This window comes from Heliangelus exortis, chromosome 7 (genome assembly GCF_036169615.1).
Source record: "Heliangelus exortis chromosome 7, bHelExo1.hap1, whole genome shotgun sequence".
In the NCBI taxonomy this organism is placed as follows: Eukaryota; Metazoa; Chordata; class Aves; order Apodiformes; family Trochilidae; genus Heliangelus; species Heliangelus exortis.
The window spans coordinates 1109567-1122761 of record NC_092428.1 but is presented as its reverse complement, the minus strand read 5'-3'; the positions used below and the strand labels follow the sequence as shown (position 1 = coordinate 1122761).

Here is a 13195-nt window from a genome sequence, read left to right as displayed (position 1 = left end):
ATTAATCCTTATAAACTTAAAGTTTGGGGCTGGTTCTAGATTCCTGTGCTGCAGCTGGGACTGTTTAGGGCCAGACTTAAACTCTATGATTTGACTCAATAATTAGTAGCACATTAGTTGAACATTTACAATGAGACTGAGGGTTAGGGCTCTCTTGGTTAGGAATGTGGGAGAATTCTTTTAATTTTAAAAGTTCCAATCTCTGTGAGCATTTCACATGCTTGGACTTCCAGACAAGCACTGTGGTTGGTACCTGGGCTGAATTTTCACTCATTTTCCAGTTCTCTTCTACTCCCAGTAATCACCTGCATTTGTCCTTGCAATATTCACCTCACCTGAGATGTGAGTGGCAGGAAATATCCTGTACTTCCCCCAAAATGGGAATGTTCTGGGCATTCCCATGGCCACAGGCAACCTGTGCTGTGTAGAGCAGCCCAGCAACTGCTGCTGGGGACCAGAGTTCTGTTGGCTTTGCTGTGAGAAATTACAACTGCAGCCAGTCCAAGTTTCATTCTGACACAGCTCCAGGCTGTCAGCCTGTCTGTTCTGGCTGGGAAAACCAGGGCTCAATTAAGCAGACAGAGGTTACTGTTTTATTTGAAAAAAATAATTTTGAATTTAGGTGGATTTGGGTGCTAGCTGAAGGTAGTAACCCTGTCTCTTTCTCATGATGGATTTCAACTTTAATGTTTCCTTTACATATTTATCTTCTTGCTTAGTAACTGACAGCCTTTCTGAGTCACTGCTGCTGTATTATATATATTTTGGTGCAGACCAAGGGCTGTACCTGCTCCCCAGAGGAGTCCCAGTGCTCCTGGGCACCCAGCTCTCCCATCAGATGGAGATGGTTGCTAATGGGCTCAGCAGGACTGAACACCAGGGCTCAGTTTCCTGTTGAGCTTTTCCAGATGATTTCCTTGAGGCTTAGATGACAAAGTTTGTTATTCCCCAGCTTCCTGAAGCAAACAGTTCAATAGAGACAGGCATGTAGAGGAAGAGCCAGGATGCTGAGCGTGGTTAACAGAGAGCTTCCTGCCTCTTCCACAGCAGAACCTTCTCTTGTAGAAGAGCTGAAGGGCTCCCTTTAGACAAAAAATCCTCTGTAGGCAACCATCAGGTGATAATTCACCTCCTTGCAACAGTGGTCCAGAGCAATACCCCCCTGGTGAGTGGTGAGGTGAAAATGAGCTCTGAGAGTGACCAGGGGGGTCAAGGAGGGAAGTCAGTTGAACAGCTACCTCTGGAGCACACACCCTGACATCCCTACCATCTTCCTTGGGCTGCCCTCAGGGTGTTACCCCTGTCACAGTGCTTCCTTTATCTGTATTGAGTCTATATGGACTGATAAGGACTGTGGGCTTTATACACCCCTGGCATGTTAGGGGTAGGGTCCAACTGGACCTTTATTGCTGTACTAAAACTGCTGCACTATGAAAACAGGTTATTTTGGGTAAGTGCATGTATCCACACAGAAGGTATGTGCTGAGTTAAGGAGCTGCTGAAAGCTTTGCTAAGAGAGGGCCACATGCAGCACATGGAGCTGCTCTGGTTTGTTTCACTTGGCTGCAATTAATCCACAGAAGTGAGATCTTTGTCTCTTTATTTTTGATTGCAAGTTCTGATACTGTCTGAATGGAGGGAAGCAGAGATTCCCCCGCTGGTCTCCCTTGCTAGGCAAGCTGCAGTAATGCTTAGCACATGAAGATGTTTTAATGTAACTTCCTAAATTATTTTTAGATTCCAATAAAATCTGCTGGCTCCGTATGTGGTGAATTCTCCAGGGCAAAGAGCACATAACTCAGGGTTGTCCTGTTGTACAAGAAACTCCATCCAACTTGATTAGTTTCTGAATTCCCACAGTTCTGTGTTTTGAGCTCCCAAAATTTGTAAGATCCACTTAATTTTCACAGAGGATAAACTCTGGAGCCTATATCTTTTTTATCTACAACTCATTATTTTGCCAGCTTCCTGAGAAGCTTTTTGGCACCCAGATCTGTCCTAACCTCTTTTACAGCTCACTCTCAGATACCTCTTCAAAGCCTTTATCCTCACTTAGTGTCCTGATATCTTCTTGTGACAAAATAATTTTCAACTCCAATCTGAAGTTGGAGTTTAAAAAAAAAAAAAAAGTTGAGGAAAAATGAGCAGGAGGATATAGATCCTCATAAATGAGTAAGGGGAGAGTAGGTAAAATGTGAACAGATTTGTAGGGAATATTGTTTAAACATATGATTTACTGTGTGAGGTGCAAGTGATCCTTCAAAGAGGATCATTAATTATATTTTTTTTAATTGAGAAAATGAGAGAGTGCACTGCAGTGCAGGGGGTGCAGAAGGCTGGGAATAAAGCTCAGGTTTCCTGAATCCCAGTTCCTCAATGAGAATCTGAGTCCTGCTGAATTATCTTCAGAGAGGAAATCTACACTGAATTGTGACTATTTAGCAACACTCTGGAAGCATCCTAAAAGCTTTTAAAGTTGGGTGTCATCAGAAAATCTGCTTTTCATAAAGGCAGCTCTGGTAGATGTGGGGATAAATATCTTCTAAAAATATGGAGGGGGGGAAAAAACATACCCACTAATTCTGTTTGCATCTTATGGTATTACCAGAAGCAGGATATTATCCTGGTAAATCCCACGTGCTTATGGGCAGTGTCTTATCATTGTGTAACCTTCCACACAACATTTCCTGTGCCCTGGATCTTTCCTCTAAGTCGAGTTGTTTAGGTTTGGGTTTTTTTTTTCTCTGAAATGTCTCTGTGTCTGTTACTTGTAGGTAAGAGGAAAACTGCTCAGTGCTCTCCAGCAAGCCATGTGCTGGAAGAGGAGATGTAACTCCACATTGTGTTACAGCTGCTCCTAAAAATGGGAAAACATCCTGGTTGATGCACACTGAAGGGCTGGAAATAAGAAATTAACCAACAGTGCCGTGACTTTTGACAGCAGAAAGAATATTTGGCAGGAAGTTTGTCTGCAGATAACACACAAGACTGCTACTTTAAATTACTTTGAATGTTGGTTGGTTGTTCTTTTCTCCTTTTCATTTTTTTTTTCTTTTAAGATCAAAAGATTTCCCACAGTTTTTGACGTGATCATTTATGTTTGAACTGGTTTTGGGGCATATGGTGGTGTAATTAAGTTTATAGGCTTGTTCAAGAGCTCAGGTTGTCAGCTCCTACACAGAAATGGCAACTCATCTATCACATCTCCAGTAGCAAGGAAGAGCAGGCTGTCTCAGAGCCATTTAAAAGGCTTTGCTTTCAGATTTGCCAAGTTCTTCTATTCTCTGTAGGTTTTAATGACTCAGACCTCTGAAATCTCTTCCATACATGGTTAAAGTGTTACCACTGCTCGGGGGTGGAGGGGGAGGATGGAGGGAACAACTTACTGAACTGATGGAGTTCTAAACAAACTTGGGTGGTTGTCTTGACACAGCATTTCAGTCCCAAGTCATACATCTCTGTTCCCCCCAGGGTAGCCTCAGTCTTCCTCCACACCCATCTTCTTAGCCAGAATCTTTTCCTGGGGTCTTGTTTCTCCACGACTCCTTCAGCCTTTCTGCCCTGGTCCATGTTTTCTGTGTGTGTCAGTGCAGTAACTTGGGTAAGGTCACCTTTTAGCACTGCACACCCACTGCAGTTCTGTCTTGTCCTCCCCTTACAGCAGCTTAGCACAGACAGCACTAACTTTTGAGCAGGTGAGGAGTGGCTGGTCAGCAGAACTATCAGATCATCTGGTTTGCACCCATTCCTCTTTCTGAAATCCCCTTCAGAATGTTTTCAAGTTTTCTGTGTGACTGAGCCCTCTTCCCAAGCAAGAGACATACTGAGAGGAGCTGCTCTGCTGCTCACCAATGCCAGCCAGAGTGAGTTGTCACACTTTGTCACAAGCCCCTGGTGTGACACTGGGCACAGATCCTCTGGCTGCTGGGGCTGGGCTTTCCCAAAGCAGACATTGCTGAAGTGAAGCCATCCCCAGTCCAGCTGACAGAGGCCTCATTCTCATTGCCACTGAGGCCCAGGAAGGTCAGGAGCTCTAAAACTCTGCTTTTTGCCCTTCCAGAGGGATACAAAGAGTCCCCAGGCACAGACAGGTCTGGCCCTGGCAATTTTCTTCCATGAACTTCGGCGGAAGCAAAATTAAACAAACGTGAAGACTTTTTTAAAATTCCATTTTCTTCATTTCCCCATAGCTAAAATAAGCCTAATAACACCCAGCCCCCTCAGAGAAATGCAACAAAGCAGCTCAGTGTTTGCACAGCCATCTGAAGGTGCCCAGTGCTCTGTAAGAGTCAGTTTGCATCATTAGCTTGGACTCATTTGTCTGCTGGTCAGTGAGAAACTTGCACGGTGCTTTGTAACTCTGAGGAACATTCCCCAAATCCAAGTCCTTTAGGTTTCTGAAGAAAACCAACATACTGATCATGAATTTCAGAGCCAAGAGCGTGGTGGGGACTTGTGGTGTGCAGGGCTAGATGGTGGTAGAAGGGTGTTGGGTCCCGTGTTACCCCTGCTGGAGGTCACAAGACTGTTGATGGGAGCCAATTTCTTTCTGTCCCAACCCTGCACCCATCCATCAGTTGCTCGTGGCATTTTGTAACAGATCCTTGTGAAAGTGCACAAGGCTACAAGGATCACTGTCTTCTAAATGCCACGTGTGCTTTGCAGGCTGATAAGGGAGTGTTTTGTTACTGCCTATTCTTCTCCTCTTGATGTTCTAGAGCTCAAAGTAATATCACACCCTGCAGCTCAGGGTAATGCTGCTCAATTTGTATTCAAGTGGTAAGAGAAGTAAAAATTAAAACTGTGTTTGAAGAGTGTTCTTGTTATGTGAGCTGAGAGGGTTGTTAGATAAATGAAGAGACCAGAGTAGTGTCAGTTTAATGGGAACACAGCCTCCCATACAGACACATCCCAACAGATGCCCACAGACCCTCACTGGCAAGAGAAATCCCTCTTTATGTGAGCAGCTGCTGTTTTGTGTGTGAAGCTGCAAAATCAGATCCTAAAGAAAGATGTGATCTGGTTTGTCTGTGGCAGTGGGGTTATCTTGGGGCACAGGGCTGTTGCTGGCTCTGTAAATAAATGTGTGGTGCCAAAATGATCATGATCTAGAATGGCACTTCAGGAACCAGCTCATTCCATTTCCATTCCTTAGTGCTGTCTCTGGATTTGCATGATCAATAATGTTACATGAATCTTTCATGGACTTAGTATAGATTATCTTCTCTTGGTGCTGTACTTTTGTCTCTGTAAATATTGGAATAAATAGGAACTGCCAGAAGAGATTATTAAGTACAGGTAATAATATTGACTGTCTCTGGGATGCAACCTGACTTACAAGTAGAGAGGCATCACTGAGGTTATCCTGAGAGAGGATAATGTTTTACAGAGTTCATGTATTTCTGTGCTGCTGACAGCTCAGCATCTTTTTTTTTTTTCCAGGAGATTCTTGCTGCTGGGAAGTGCTGGGTACTTGGTCTTGATGGGAAATGGAAATTAGAGGGTCACAAAGAGATAATTAAAAGTGCAGCTTTCAGCAAAATCTAAAATCTCCGGGAAAAAAATGAGAAGATGAGAGTTTTATGCTACAAATACTTCGGGTGTGTGGTGCCCTTGGTGGTTACTTGGAGCCAAATGAGATTTCACCTTTCTGCACATGTAAATTCCTAAGTAGGGGTGGCCAGCTCTGCCCTGAGCACATCACAGGGGTTCAGTTGTGTCTCTGTGCCCTGCAGTACTCTGTCACTGTGGTACTCCAGGCTGGGTGGCTGGGAAACCATCCCCTAATTATTCTTACAATGGACAAGGCTTTCCTGTGGTGATGTGTAATTGTTTAACATCAGTATTCCAGCAGCTGGAAGTTCAGGTGCTGAGCCTATTTGGTAAGTGCTGTGCAGAGGACACTGAACCAGAAGTTGCTGGGCCTGATAGTTTTTTACCTCTGAAACTTAACACAGAGTAGGGGAAGACATTTTAGATTTACCCCCTGCTCTTTGTCTTCAGTTCAGGTCTGAAAAGATGAGGTGGAAGGTGCAAGGCACCAGGCAGTAACTAACTTGTCCATCAAAGTCAGGACATGGAGGTGATTTCTGATCACAGGTTTTTTGTCCTGGTTATTATGTAGAGAGTGGTTCTCTTCCCAGTCATCCAGTTCCTTCATTGTGCTCTTTGGGAGCTTCTCTGGGCACACTGGTGGGGCCTGACTGTTGGAAGTGTCAGCACTTCACTGGATAAGCTTATTAATTAAACCCTTAATACCTTGATTGTAGACATGAAGCCCCAAATCACTTTGGCTACTTAGAGCAGCAGTGCCTGGAGAGGGTTTGCTGTATTATTAAGGATGCTCTTTGTCCTTCCAGGAATCTACTGGCAGCTGCAGGGTGTAGCCTCAGTTTTTCAGGCCACTTGTGTCTTCCTTTGGGGCTTAAGACAAAACATGATAGAGTTGGTGTAATTCCTCCATCAACAGACAGCCCTCGTGTTGTTACAGCTATAGGGACTTCTCTCCTGGAGTTGCTGAGATGGCACACAGGTTACAGAAAGGTTTCATTCTGTCCTGAGTGCAGCACAGTGTTGTTGTGTTGTTGTTGTTGTTGTTCACCTCCTGAAATACTGAATTATTGTTCCCCTCCTGATACCCTTTGAGACTGCCAGGACTTCAGCACCCAGCACAGTTCTCCTGCCCTATCACCCAGCAAGTTCTTGCTGTTTGTAGCAGCATAGTTTCCATTTGTCAGGACAGACTATTTCTAAGCTTCGCTCATTATTTAGGGCTGGATTGTATCACTTTGTTGCTGCAGATGCTTTCATCAGAAACCAAGTCCAGATGTAGCAGGTTGGCAGTGGATCAGGCCGAACTGCCCGAGGTTTTGCTGAGTCTAAATAAGGCTTAAATATTTTCATTCTGTTTCCTCCTCACCTTACTTATCAGGCTGGCATTGACAGAAGCAAGGCTGCTTTCCTGAGTGTTGATCACCCCTTCTGCACAGTCAGTAAGTGCTGCCAGCAGTGTTTAAAATACAAGTGACTTGTTGATGCAAGAGGGAGACAGGAGTTGGAGTGGCTCAGCCTCCTTGTTTTGGCAAGCCTATTAAGATGTCAAGTGGCTCGTAGAGCAGAGAGGATTCTGAGGCCTGCAGTAGCACAGCCCTGACATTTGGAGCTGGCAGGCAGCCCTGGAGGTGACAGTGCTCTCAGCCTGTTTTCCCAGGGCTGCTGCTCCTCACAGGTCTATATCTGGTCAGAGGCTGCTGCTGGCAATTTGCGTGGCTGGTCAGGACTGATTGCCAGCAGCTTTGTCACCTGTCACAAACAATTCATAACCAAATGCTGCCTCTCTGCCACTCTGGGCATTTATCCCGTGATGGGTAAAACCAGCAGCATTGTCCTGGATTTTGCTTTCTGCTTCCTGAGGAGTGCTGGTGGAAGCCCACGTGTGCTGCAGGACGTGGCTGCCTCTGGCCCACAGAAGGCATCCTTTGGTTTTGGTGTGCAGGAGCCAAGAAGGAGGGGTGCCTTACACCTGGAGCAGGGGGTGTGACAAAATACTGCTTCAAGAGGCACTGGTACCCCCAAAAAGGCCTCGTGGTGAAGCAGTTTGACTTGAAGTCATCCTCTCAGAATGAAAGGCACAGTCTGTAATGCCTCAGGGTAAGGTCTTAGAGGAACGTGGACTTTATGGAAAGTGCTGTTCAAATTTTTAGCAAGCTGAGTCAGTAAAACAGCACCAGTTGGCATCTGGTTACCTACAGAAGAGAAGAAGGATTGGGAAGGATGTTGCTTGCCAGATATGCCAAGCATTTGTGTGATTTACTTCAGCAAAGATGTGCAATCCATCCCACTCAGTCTGGGCTAAGGAGGAACCCTGGGGCTAGGAAACTTGCAGAGCTTTGAATGGCAAATGGATATGGGGAGATGGAAGGCAGCCCCCCAGGTGATGCCTTGTGTCCCACCTGCTTGAGGCCATCCTGGGGGGGTGATGGACCCTGGGGGTGAGCCCCTGGGACAGAGGAACCAGGAGATGTGACAGAAAATGCAAGTTGGTTCAGACTCCTCTTTCAGAAAAGCTCCTGCAGGGCTGTGTTGACTGTGGTTAGGGCCAGGGCTGGTTTTCTGCTGAGAGGGAGGTCTCTGGTTTCTGGCACAGTGTAGAAGAGAAAACTGTTCCCATCTTGTTTCCTTAAAGCTATCACAGGAAACATCTCAAAACACCACAAGCTAATTAACTGCAGATACAATTTAGTTACCAGTATCAGATCTGCTGCAGTCATCCTCTCTAGATGGGCTTCAGACTTCTGCAAGTTGGAATTTGTCCTTCTACTGATCTGTACTTAGGCTTCCTGAACATTTTCCCATGAATTATGCAAGTGACAAGGAGAATAAAGCAAGCCACTATGCATCCTAATTTGGTTCACAGAAATTGCTAGAGTAGAATTTCTTTGGATTGCAGAACTTTGTCTCCTTCCAGGAAACTCAGTGACATCAGCAAATCAGTCAGTCTTCCGTGGGAGATCTGTTTTCTGCAGCTGAGATAACTCCTTCTGATATGGAACATGAACTGCATTAAAATAGCTTTAGTCACCCACCTTTTCAGGGAGCACATGCAGCTCTGTCTTTGTTACAGGCCAGGTTCCTGATAGCAGAGCAAGAGAGGATTCATTTGGAGAAGAAGTCAGGTCAGGTCCAGGTGAAGAACATGCTTCTGGTATCCTGTGACAGAAATGTCTGCATACTGTGATTGTGAATTTGGAAACCAGCATCTTCTGGACAGAGAGCACTCCACCTCCCTCCTTGCCCAGAAAGGAGCAGCAGGATGCCAGTGCATGGCTAGAGCTGGTGAAGTCACTCAGGGATCATACTTCGTATCAGTGCCTCAGCACATCTGCTTTCCCTTCATCACCTCCCTCCTTTTCCAAGGCTCCTGGTCTCATTCCTGTTAAACAAGGAGCTGCTGCTTTATTGCTTTTGCAGTGGGGCTCAGGAGTTCCCCTCCACCAAAATGCCTTGAATTCCATGGGTGTTTTGCCACAGAGTCTGCCAGGTCCACTTCTGAACATAGAAGGTTTATCATCACTTCATCTCCCACTCACCAGGCAGAGAGGTGTGATAACTGCTGGCTCAAGGGCTGTGGGTCTGGCTAGGGAATTCTTGTGTTTGTTTGGGGGTGACTTTGGGGCTGAAGCTCAGACTCAACAGGCAGAGATTGTTCATGGAGTTGCCACCATGGCATGGGTCTGGCTTGATGGTGTAAGCAGTGCATGTTTCTGACTGTCAGAGAAGATCCTGAGGCTGTGCTGCTGAGGTCTGCTTTAAAAAACACAAGTCTCAGGCTCGATAGAAAATAAGAAAAAATTTAATTATTGTGGAAGTTTACTCATCTTCTCTTGGCACCTAACACAGCTGGGAGCTTCTCCACCATATGTGAGCTATGGAGAGATTCAGATGAAATAGTTCTCCTTCTAAGGTTTGAGCATATTCCAGGAGTAAAATGTTGGCCATGAGTACACATGGCAAGGGACTGTATTCCAGCTCAGCACAGTCACCCTCACTGCACACAGGCCTTGCAGATTGTAGCAGTCAGGAGACACAGCTCTGAGCCTGTCATGCTGTGCACCTCTTGATGTTGATCTTTGGAATTGGGATATCTTCCCAACTCCTTCCACTCATGCTGGGAGCAGCTCTGTTTGCTCCCATTCCTGGGGAATGTGTTGGAACAGTGCTGGCTTATGCTTGCTGAGGAGTACAATGCCCTGGAAGTTCCCAAGATCCTGGCAGCTTAACTGATGGACATGGCATCTCTTTGGTAGTGTTTGAACATCTGTTTAGCTCAGACCAAGTGAGTACCTTTCACTTTTTAAGACAAAACTAATAATGTTTGAACATCTTTGGCCCAGCATGGTTACAGCTAGCCCAGCTGGGCTGCAGTAAAGCTAAACCCAATTTTTTACTGAGCAGATGGATGGGGAAAAAACATTGTATTATAGTGAGTTCCTGGTCTTCTGGAACATGGGTCACTTTTCCTATGAAGTCATGTTCCAAAGGTCTTTCCATCCAGAGGAAACTCTCAGCTTGAGTCCAAGTGTTCTTCACTTGTGAATGCATGCCCAGGCCCTGCTTAGCAGCCCCTTGGCCAGGACAGACAAGCTGCTGACATGGGGAGTGGCTGCCAAATTCCCCACCTTAGTTAAAAATGTGCAGGTGTGATAGATGATGGATGGGTGGAAGCAGGGAGAAGAAAGTTTTCCTCTTTTCATCAGTGTGCTTGTGTCTCCCCAGCACTGACTGGGTCCCACCTGTGAACTTCCATGAAGTCAAAGGAGTCTGAGGGGAAGAGGCTCTGCACAAGGTCTGGCACAGGGTTAACAGAAAATTCATGTAACCAAGATGGGGTCCCATAAAAAACCAGCACTGTCTCAGGGTGAAATTTTTGACTTGGATTAAATGTATGAACATTTGCAAAGCAGCTAGAACTATCAGTAAGAAACAAAGGGAGTGTGATCTGGGTATCTAATGCTGGGTAAGTTATCTGCTTCTCACTTTTTAGTATTTTTTCTTGGTTTTAAAAATTGAAAAGTTGAGAAATGTTACCTTAGAGCCATATTGCAAATCACCAGAGTACAGGATGATTTGTCTAGGTCAGTCTTACAGGAGTATCCTTCCTGCCTTTTGGAATTCTGCATCCATATTTGACTCTTCTCTCTGTGCTATCCTGGACAGCTTTGCTGCTTTTGTCAAGCATGTGGCTTAGTTGTCTCTTGGCACCAGTTTATAATCTGCCATATCTTTTGTCTCTCTTAATGATAAGTCTGAAGAGTTTATAGTTCATTTGAGTATTTGTGAGGTGTCCTCATCTCTCAGATATTTAATGACCATATTAGGGAAGCTCTGAAAGCCCAGAGAATCCAGTTTATAGGGTTAGTTCTGAAAGTTTAGTGTGGTCACAGAATTTGAAAAGCAACCTGAAGGCTTCCATTCTGTGCACAGCCATACACAAAGAGGGTGAGCAAAGCTGGGCCAAGTCACAGGTATGAATACTTCAATAATATCTGGTGGGAAATTCAGGAAAGTCTGGTTGTTCAGGTTCATGGGTAGCATCTGTTCTTGTGAGTGACCTCTCAGAGCATGTAGAAAGATACATAAGTCATGTAACACCCTTTCATTTCCCATCCTGAGTGACACCTCAGAAATGTGAAGGACCCAACATAGTGGTGCAGGGTGAGGTGTTGTCTGTACTGTTCTTCCTGGGGAAGGAGAAATTCTGAGCAGTTGTGTGCTCCATCCCTAACTGGATTATCACTGTATCCCCCATCCCATGGGACATTTAGCTGTGATGTGTAGCTATCTGTCTGTCTTTTGATAGACACACAATGAATAGGGCTTTCAGTGCAATGGAAAGGTTGTTGTGGTTAATGTTATGAGATACTCAGATTCTGTTATGAGATACTCAGAGTCTAAATAGTACTGGGATCTTTCTGTGCCCTTTTGATTGTTGCTTTCTTCTGAGTCTTTGGTAAGTTTTTTAAGCTTGTTTTCTGTGGCCACAAAGGTGGCTGGCTGAGGTTCTTAAAAGTCCATGTCATTCTTTAAATTAAAAGGAAAAAAAAAAAAAAAAAAAGAGAGGCCACCAGACAAAATTAAAAATAGGAGGTCATGGCAGCCTGGAGCATTTACTGCAGGGGAGGAAGTGATTCTGGGGGATCTCTGAGTCTGGGGGATCCTCACTCAACACCCAAAAGCACAGGTGTGATGGATCCAAGGGAGGTGGTACCTCTGGAGCAATGGCACCAAGTGCTCAGAAAACCCTTCTGCTTGGCAGTGTTCCAGCTTCTGACCCAATAACTCTCTGGTCCCTTGTTCTTTGATATCATCAGTCTTTGTGTTAAGGTTGGATCTGTGTTTCCCAAGGGAAAAGGTCTGGGAGTGGTGTGGAGTCAGTCACGTGTGGTATGTTCATGGTGTTGCCACTTCAGATGTTCCTGAATCAGCCTGTGATGTGTGTGTGTGTCCCCCTCCAAATTCAGTGTTTTCACCTCAAGACTCATGAAAAGGGAGGTTGTTTGTCATGTAGGAATTCAGAATGACTTTTCTTTGCCTTCTGCTGCTCTCTGGTTCTTCAAGATTTTCTCTCCACTGTGTCAGTAACTCCCTGTTTTCATTTTGGGGGTGGTGTTTTTTTTATTTTATTTTGTTTCAGATGAAAGCTGAGCTTGTCATGCAGTCTTCTGCTTCCATCAGGTGAGGCTTTGTGAAAACATCCCCCTTTGTCAGGGTGACAACAGGGTGTCAGGGTGTCTGTGCAGTGCCAAGGGTGTGCCAGGGGGGGAGGTGGCACTCTGTGCTCTGACTGGGGGGATTTTGTACCTTTCAGAGCAGCTCCTTCAGTGTCTGGGGCAGTTCTGGATGGTTTCAAGCACTGAGAATCATCCCTCAGGAGATTTTGGGTTAAAGAGTGAATGATCTTGTTTGGGCACAGCTATGTGAGAGGACCAGGAGTTTCACAGTGGCTTTTTCAGCTACTGGAACAGTGGATGTTAAAAATCTGGGCTGGTATTTTAGCCCCGTGGCTTTTCAAAGCCTCTTTATGATAAATGAATCTCAGTCAAAGCTCACACATTTCTTGGTGGTCTGAACTCCAAAGATGGAGTTTTTTGGTGCTTATCTTCGTTTTAGGAGCAGACTTGAGTCCCAGCTGGGGCAGACTTTTTTGGGAGGAGGACTCTGGAGCTGAAGCAGGCAACGTGGTGCTGTGCTGGGGAGTTTTCCAGCTTGCTGGGGGAACACAAATAGCACTTGTGGTACCAGACAGAACTGCAGGCAGCTTTCCCTGGCACTGGCACAACCCAAAACTCCTGAGGAGAACTTGAAGCTCTGCTCCCCCATGGTTTGGGGTTCTTGTGTGTAGGGGCCAAATAGGAATGTTACAGCTTTTCTAATTCCAGCAGTGACTCAGAGAGGGCAGACCCTGCCTGGAGGCACAAGCACAGGGATGCAAAAATGAGAGAGAAGGAGAGAGAGGTGCCTTTGGGCTGGTGATCCTTGGAACTCTTCATGTAGCTCTCCCAGCTGTAGGTATTATTTATGTTAATATAATTGTCTAATCCTTTTTAAAAGCCAGCAAAACCATTTCCCTACAGTATTCCCTCTTTGCCCTGTGCTAATAAATTCCTCAGGCTGATTTTATGCCACCTTTTGAAAA

At 45.4% G+C, this 13195-nt stretch overlaps 1 protein-coding gene across 50 annotated transcripts in view; it reads left to right on the top strand.

Annotated features, from left to right (window-relative positions):
* SORBS1 (sorbin and SH3 domain containing 1) overlaps positions 1–13195 on the top strand; it is a 168298-nt gene that overhangs the window by 76088 nt on the left and 79015 nt on the right. The gene's annotated exons all lie outside the window — the stretch shown is intronic.